This window comes from Scylla paramamosain, chromosome 31 (assembly GCF_035594125.1).
Source record: "Scylla paramamosain isolate STU-SP2022 chromosome 31, ASM3559412v1, whole genome shotgun sequence".
Taxonomy (NCBI): Eukaryota; Metazoa; Arthropoda; class Malacostraca; order Decapoda; family Portunidae; genus Scylla; species Scylla paramamosain.
This window is the reverse complement of record NC_087181.1, coordinates 15,719,000-15,726,499: the sequence shown is the minus strand read 5'-3', so window position 1 is coordinate 15,726,499 and position 7,500 is coordinate 15,719,000. Positions and strand designations below refer to the sequence as shown.

At 40.5% G+C, this 7,500-nt stretch overlaps 2 long non-coding RNA genes across 2 annotated transcripts in view; both read left to right on the top strand.

Moving 5' to 3' along the window:
* LOC135088716 (uncharacterized) overlaps positions 1-1,719 on the top strand; it is a 123,932-nt gene extending 122,213 nt beyond the window's left edge. Inside the window, exon 4 of the long non-coding RNA XR_010261085.1 lies at positions 1,582-1,719. This is a non-coding gene — a long non-coding RNA (uncharacterized LOC135088716). The remainder of the gene's footprint in view (positions 1-1,581) is intronic.
* A 229-nt stretch (positions 1,720-1,948) lies between these two features.
* On the top strand, positions 1,949-3,373 carry LOC135088717 (uncharacterized). Its single transcript, XR_010261087.1, has 2 exons — positions 1,949-2,712; positions 2,899-3,373. It is a non-coding gene; the product is annotated as an uncharacterized LOC135088717 (long non-coding RNA).
* The last annotated feature ends 4,127 nt before the right edge of the window (positions 3,374-7,500 follow it).

Below are 7,500 nucleotides of genomic sequence, written 5' to 3'. Positions count from 1 at the left end.
ATAAACATAATAACAAATAAAGATAATAACCAAACCATGCATTTATGTAATGAAGGAAAAGGAAAGAAGGAAATAAAGAAAACTAATAAGAGTCACACAAAAGCAAAGGGAAAAATAGCTGAAAGAGAGAGAGAGAGAGAGAGAGAGAGAGAGAGAGAGAGAGAGAGAGAGAGAGAGAGAGAGAGTTCGCTACCGCCTCTTTATATGGTAATGAACAACCGTGGCGCCATCTATTGCCCGGAGCCTCTTTATTGCCCAGAGAGAGAGAGAGAGAGAGAGAGAGAGAGAGAGAGAGAGAGAGAGAGAGAGAGAGTTTGGTATATATTTACGAAGGGAAGCCTGTAAAGAAAATGGAGATTATGATAAAAAAAAAAAATGATAGTGAAAGAAAGCAAAGGAATAAGAGAGAGAAAGAGAGGGAGAGAGGAAACGTGTGAAAAAAAAAAGACTGAAATAACAGACTAATGAAAATAAAAGACTAGATACAAGGAAAGAGAGAGAGAGAGAGAGAGAGAGAGAGAGTATTGTGACAGTGATATTTCTTGTCATACTCATTGTTATTATTATTATTGTTATTATTATTATTATTATTATTATTATTGTTGTTGTTGTTGTTGTTATTGTTGTTATTGTTGTTATTGTTATTGGTTATTATTATTATTATTATTATTATTATTATTATTATTAATTATTATTATTATTATTATTATTATTATTATTATTATTATTATCATCATCATCATCATCACCTATTGTTTCTCCTCTAGACTATTACATTACCATCTACTATTTCACGTAATAAAAAAAAACAAAAAAACATACAGAAATAAAAGAAAGACTAGACAAAACAGCATAACCACCAGGAGAATTCAAGCAGAGGGAACAGTAAGCGATCTTTTTAGTGTCACGACAACGTTTTAAGCACAGGTGAACCAATACAAGCACACCTGACCACCGCCACCTCGCCTCCTCCCCTCACCTGTCCCGCCCGTAACCCTCCGGCAGTAATGAAGGTAAAAGCGAAGGTAGAACTCCCACCAGAGCGAGGCGTGATGTGCGGTGTTAGGATGTTCACTATTATTTGTGTTCTCGCCTCCCTCAGGATGTTAGTGGAAATGTATATTGTTTTTGTGCTTGTGTCTGTTTTCTGTTTATATATGTATATGTTTGTTTTTGTCTCTGTTTTTCTATTTGTATGTCTTTCCATTTTTGCTTGCCTGTGTGTTTGTCTTTCTGTCTGTCTGTCTTTCAAAATGTGTTTCTGTTTGTGTGTATGTATGTCTGTCTGTATGCCTGTCTGCGTTATGTTCTATCTCTAAATCTGTGAGAGAGAGAGAGAGAGAGAGAGAGAGAGAGAGAGAGAGAGAGAGAGAGAGAGAGAGAGAGAGAGAGAGAGAGAGAGAGAGAGAGACTTCAAATTTTCATTCTCATTATTTATCTCAAGAACTGATTTGTGATTACTTTTAACCTAAATGTCAAAAGACGCGACGTTTTATCTCATTATCTTTTTTGTGCTTCATTTTACATTTCCCGTCAGAGAATGTTTAATTTCCCTAATGGTTCTTTCTTTTTATATTGCAGGCTTTAACTCGCTCTTCAGTCATTTACAATTCTTCAGCACAAGGTATGAATTTGTATCTTCTTTATCATAACAAAACATTTTCTCTCTTAACAATCCGCGGTCCGCATCAGGAGGCGCTTCGGCGTAATATCTCTATTTAACAAGTTGTCTGGGAAGTTCCTGGGATTTTCCGATGTGTGTTCCTGGTTCTGTTGATACCATAACAATGACTGTGCGATGTCGGTAAAGAAACACCTTAAAATCCTGACTTGTGAAAATAATGTTAGCACTGGAGGGCACCGGCTGAATAATAAAAGAACAAGGACAATAACAAGAACAGGAATAAGAACAACGAGAACAAGAACAAGAGCAAGAACAAGAAGAACATGAAGAGGAACAGAAAGAACGAGGACAGCAAAGAACAAGACGAATAAGAACAAGAAGAAGGTTTCAAGACGCTTATCCTGCAATTTTGTATCATTCGTTTTGGCTTTTTTTTTCCCCCGTGACTGGCATCTGACTGGATCTTTTTTATGTTACACTTTTGTTGCCCTTGGCCGGTGTCTCTTTTACGTAATAAAAATAAAAAAATAACAATAGCAAGGAGAACGAGAAAAACACCATGAAAGAACAAGAACAAGACCACTAACAAAAACAAGAAGAAAACAAAGTGATAAAAAAACAACAACTAAAACAATAACAAGAGCAAAGAACAACAAAACGTCAACACCAAGAAGAAGAACAACAACAAGAAAAATAATGAGAGAAAAACAAGAACAAGAACAAGACCACTAACAAAAACAAGAAGAAAACAAAGTGATAAAAAAACAGCAACTAAAACAATAACAAGAGCAAGAACAACAAAACATCAACACCAAGAAGAACAACAACAACAAGAAAAATAATGAGAGAAAAACAAGAACAACAACAACAACAACAACAATAACAACAGCAACACAACAACAACACATTCGAGCAACACATTCATCTAAGTGCCGCCAGAGAAGCAGCCAAACACTCGGGTCAGTAGTGTTCCAAGAGCCCTGTGTTGCAGCTTGAAGCACTGAGGCTGGGAGTGCATTGTGGAGCTGCGCCACTGGAACGCCGGAGCACTGGAGCACCTGAGGCCTTACCTGGAGAGCTGGACAAAGGTCAGATGAGTGTGAGAGTTGCAGGTGTTCTCATGTGTGTGTTGATGTTGTTGTTGTTGTTGTTGTTGTTGTTGTTGTTGTTGTTGTTGTGACTATAATGACCACAATCTAATTTATAATCTTTGTTTAGTCTTTGTATTTTCGTGGTCAGTTAAATCTAATTCTTTTTTTTCTTTTGTTCTCTAGAAAATCGAATTGAATCTAAACAGCGTATGTGTGTGTGTCCCTGCCCTTGGAACTCCCTGCCTGCTCCTGTATCTCCTCCTTCCTGCGACTTGAACTCCTTCGGTAGGGAGGTTTCAAGACACCTACCCTCCAATTTCTGACAGTCGTTCCTGATTCTGTTTAGGGAGTGGCATCTCAGTGGGCCTCTTTTTTTTTTTTCTCTCTCCGTCTAATTTTTGTTGTCTTTTGTTTGTTTGTGTTGGTGCATTGATCTCTTTCCTAAGTGTACCCGCGACTCCGCCTTTGTGTCTGTGTACCGTCATAACTTTGTAAAATGGTACACGTTATGTTTTCTGAGGTTTCTGAGGCTACTTTTATTTCTAGCATTTGCGTAATTACTTTCATAAGTTTTTAAAAGGTGCATTTTTCTGTTTTCCATTATAATTGTACTGTATCTTTGTACCATCCTGTACTCACGATAAAACACGTACCTGTACCCTGTATCTCTACTGTAACCTTCTGTAGCAGCCTCAGTGTACCTCGTAGCGCGCGTGGCAGTGAGTGTACCAGTGTAACCTCCACCCAGGCAGGCTATGCGGCGACACAGGCTAATAACACGAGGCTGCCTGGCCATTAGGCAGCGACAGGCCAGCGTCACTCGCCTTCACGGTTACGACTCCCCGCCGCCGCCCGAAGGTTACTGCCTGCAATGCCGCGCCGCCATTCCGGTCCGGGGCTGCAAGGGAGGGAAAGCAAGGGTAAAAGGGGTGAAAGAATTGAAAAGTATATGAGCTGAAAGGAGTAGGTTTTTGTAATGTCTTAGAAAAGGAGGCAAAGAAGAAAAACATATTGAAATAGATAATACTTAGACTGGATAAAATAACTCTTGTCTTGGAAAAGGAAGGAAGGAGAAGAAAACTGATTGAAATAAATATTACATAAACTGGGTGAAATAACTGTTTTTAATTTTTTAAAGTGTCTTGAAAAGAGGAAACAAGGAAGAAAAGGATTAAAATTGGAAAAAAAAACCCAGAACTGTAAAAAAGATCTCGTATCAACATTTAAAAATCTTGTAAAACATAAGAAAAGAGAGAAAAAGCAGAAGACAGGACTTAAAACAAAATAAATAAGTGAATTAAAAGCAGTAAGGCTTCTATTAACTTTGAAGTGCCTTGGAAAAGAACAAAAGAAAGGAAAAAGAATTAGAAATAGAAAAAAAATACGTAAACTGAGAAAAATGCATTGAGGTGTCTTAGAAAAGGGCGAGAAAGGAACAAAAGAGACTGAAAAAATAGAAAATATGTAAAATCCCCCCAAAATAAGCCTTGTATTAAACCTTGCAGTGATTGAAAAGAAAAAGGGGAATAAAAAGGTTTGAAAATAAAATAGATATACATAAACTCTTAGAAAACGAGAAAAAAAAATAAGAATGAGGATGAAAATAGAAAAATATCTTGTAAATGCGAAAAATATCTCGTTTTAACCTTGTTCAACGTCGTTTTTCCCCTTTTTTTCCCTTTCCCTTTTAAAATTTCCCGAGCGTAATTTTGGCTCAGGACGCGAAAAGGGAGGGAGAAAATGAGGCAAAAATGTAGGCAAGGATTCTTTTCTTTTCTTTTTTTTTAATTTTCCATTGATTTTGAAATAAGTCAAGTTTCCCTTCTAATTTTTTCCCCTTTGAGTCCCGCCGTGTAATTTTAGTTAGAGGTAAAAAAGAGGATAGAGAAAACGGAGGGAAAAAATGCACACTGAAAAGAGGGAGAGTAGAGAGAGAGAGAGAGAGAGAGAGAGAGAGAGAGAGAGAGAGAGAGGAGGAGAGAGAGAGAGAGAGAGAGAGGGGGGCTTGGTTTAAGATATCAGTGAGGTTCTTATCAGTAACTCAACGTGATTAATAATTATAAAAAGTAGCGGCGTATAGAAAAAGGAAAGAAAAAAATGTGATGGTGATAGACGGATTAATTAAACGTGAGGTGCGGGGAGGGGAGATGAGAGATGAGGTGAGGGGAGATGGGGAGATGAGTGGAGGTGGAGGCATAACATTAACTAAACTCCAAACTTCCACCAAACGAAAATTATTCTTTAGGAGATGAAGAGATTAAGGAAATGTCACTTTTTTTTCTTTCTTTCTTTTTTTTTTTTTTATTTGAAGGCTGGTAGACTTAAATTTTGAGAAGTCGAGGGGAAAAATAGTGAAGTTAACTTATTACACAAGACAGAGATTCATAGTAATAGATAGAAAGGAGAGAGAGAGTCGTAGATGAGAATACGTCACATATCTTCCCTCAACATTACAAGACGGATATTCACAGCGATAGATAGATAGAATATACTTATCGGAGAATCACACCCCAATGACAACAGCCCACAAATCTTTCCTTAGCACTACTTGACAAATATTCACCGTAATAGACAGATGGAAAAGACAAATAGATGGACTCACAGATGAAAGCACCCCACTAGTCTCAGCACAACACAAACGTGACAAATATTCACCATAACAAATAAATAGGATACAATGACAACAGAATCACAAAACACTCCAGCATTGTCAGTTTAAAAACACAAGACAAACATCCGTAACAGACAGATAGAATAGACAGAATAGATTGACGTCACATGAAAACACCCACCAGTCCTCAGCAGATTCACTGTAACACATAGAACAAAAACCAGGAGTCACAAATGAAAGCATCCGACAAATCTTCCCTCAACACCACAACATAGATAGAATAAACATGATAGATTGGACTCACAAACGTCTCAGCTTAACACCACAAGACATACATTCACTATAACACGTAGGATAGACAGACAGACATAGCCAAAAATTAAAACACCAGAGCCACAAGTGAAAACACCCACCAGTCCACAACACCCACAAGACAGACAGACAAACAGAGCCACAAATGACCAACACCACAAGACAGACAGACACCAGAGACACAAGTGAAAACCCCCATATCAAACCCACCAGTCTCCAGTCAACACCCAGCACAATAACTCCCCGTTTGAGTCGAACTGGAACTGAAATCCAAGACGCCTGAGTTTCACACACCCTGCCAAAGCTACGCGGCCGTCCAAAGCGCGCCAGATAATTAGCTATTTTCGGAAATAACATAGAATCCTCTTCATTACCAGAGACAATGGCTAGAAATACGGTCGGTGCCTTGTTCCAGACCATTAGTTCGTGGTTTAGAGTCAGCAAACGGTAATGTGGGAGAGGGAGAAAGAGAGAGAGAGAGAGAGAGGGGAGAGGTGGAGATAGTCTGGGAGTGAGGGAGGCTGAGGGAAGGTAGGGCAGGAAGAGGAGGAGGAAAGGGAAGGGAGAGAGAGAGGGAGAGGGTTGGGGGAGAGGTGGATATAGTCTGGTAGTGAGGCTGAGAGAAGGTAGGGAGAGAGGGAAGAGAGGAGGAGAGGAAGATGGGGGAAGGAAAGGGAAGGAAAGGGAGGGAGGGAGGTAAGTGAGGAGGAAAGGGAAGGTAGTAGAGAGCTGGGTCTGGGTTATGGCTCAGAGAGAGAGAGAGAGAGAGAGAGAGAGAGAGAGAGAGAGAGAGAGAGAGAGAGAGAGAGAGAGAGACTAGGGTATTCTGACGCATGTTGAAGTTAAGTCAGAGATGGAGAGATGATAAAAGGTTGTGCACAATGTTTGCTACAGCCAGGACAGGTGTAAAAACCCCATAGCACACGTAATGAGGTCGTGTAAGTGTAGCCAGGTGCCCTATCATACCTGAGCGCTGGGAATAAAACTTAAGAGCATATCAAGTTTACCTGCTCTACTGTGTGCATTGTGTTCCTGTGTGAATATAAACGAGGAAACGTCAGATTTTTGCTAGTGGCTCAGGATGTTGTGTTCGCTGCCCTGGTCTTCCTTTACTAGCATTTAGAGGACTGTAAGAAATGTTTTCACGGTTACAAAAGGAAACGGAAGAGTGGAGGGTTGGTTTTGTATTTATCTAAGTCAAGGAACAATTTAAAGACTCTAGCAGGTAGGTAAGTGTCTAGAAAATCGTAGGTGTTTAAAGGAAAATATCTCTCCAATAGTGAAAGGGTTAATGTTTGTGTGTCTGTGTGTGTGTCTGTGCGCGAGTGTGTGTGAGGAATTGCCACACACACACACACACACACACACACACACACACACACACACACACACACCACACACACACGCCGCGGCAAGAGATGCGGCGCCCTCAGTGAAAAGTTATTTATAGCAAACCACCACCAACACCACCACTACCACCACCACCACCACCACTGCCGTTCAAGACCCACCCGACGAAGGAATGAAGGCGGCAGACTGGCACACGGTCACCTCTTGTCCTTCCTTCTCCTTCCCTGAGTTCGACACCCCAATACCCCAGTTGACGGACGGTCCAGGGGCGTGCCAAACAGACTCCCGGACTCGAACTCGGACACGTACATGCCTGCCAACACGTGCTGCAGTCTTCGTGCGTCCGTTGCTGCCACGGGGATGTGTCTGTGTCTTCTTTGTATCTGCGTGTTGATTTCCGTCATTTTTTGCGTGTTGTTTTTGTACGTAACGAAGACGGACAGACAGACAGGCAGACAGGCAGACAGACGGACGGGCAGACAGGCAGGCGGGCGGGCGGGAAGTGAGTGGTG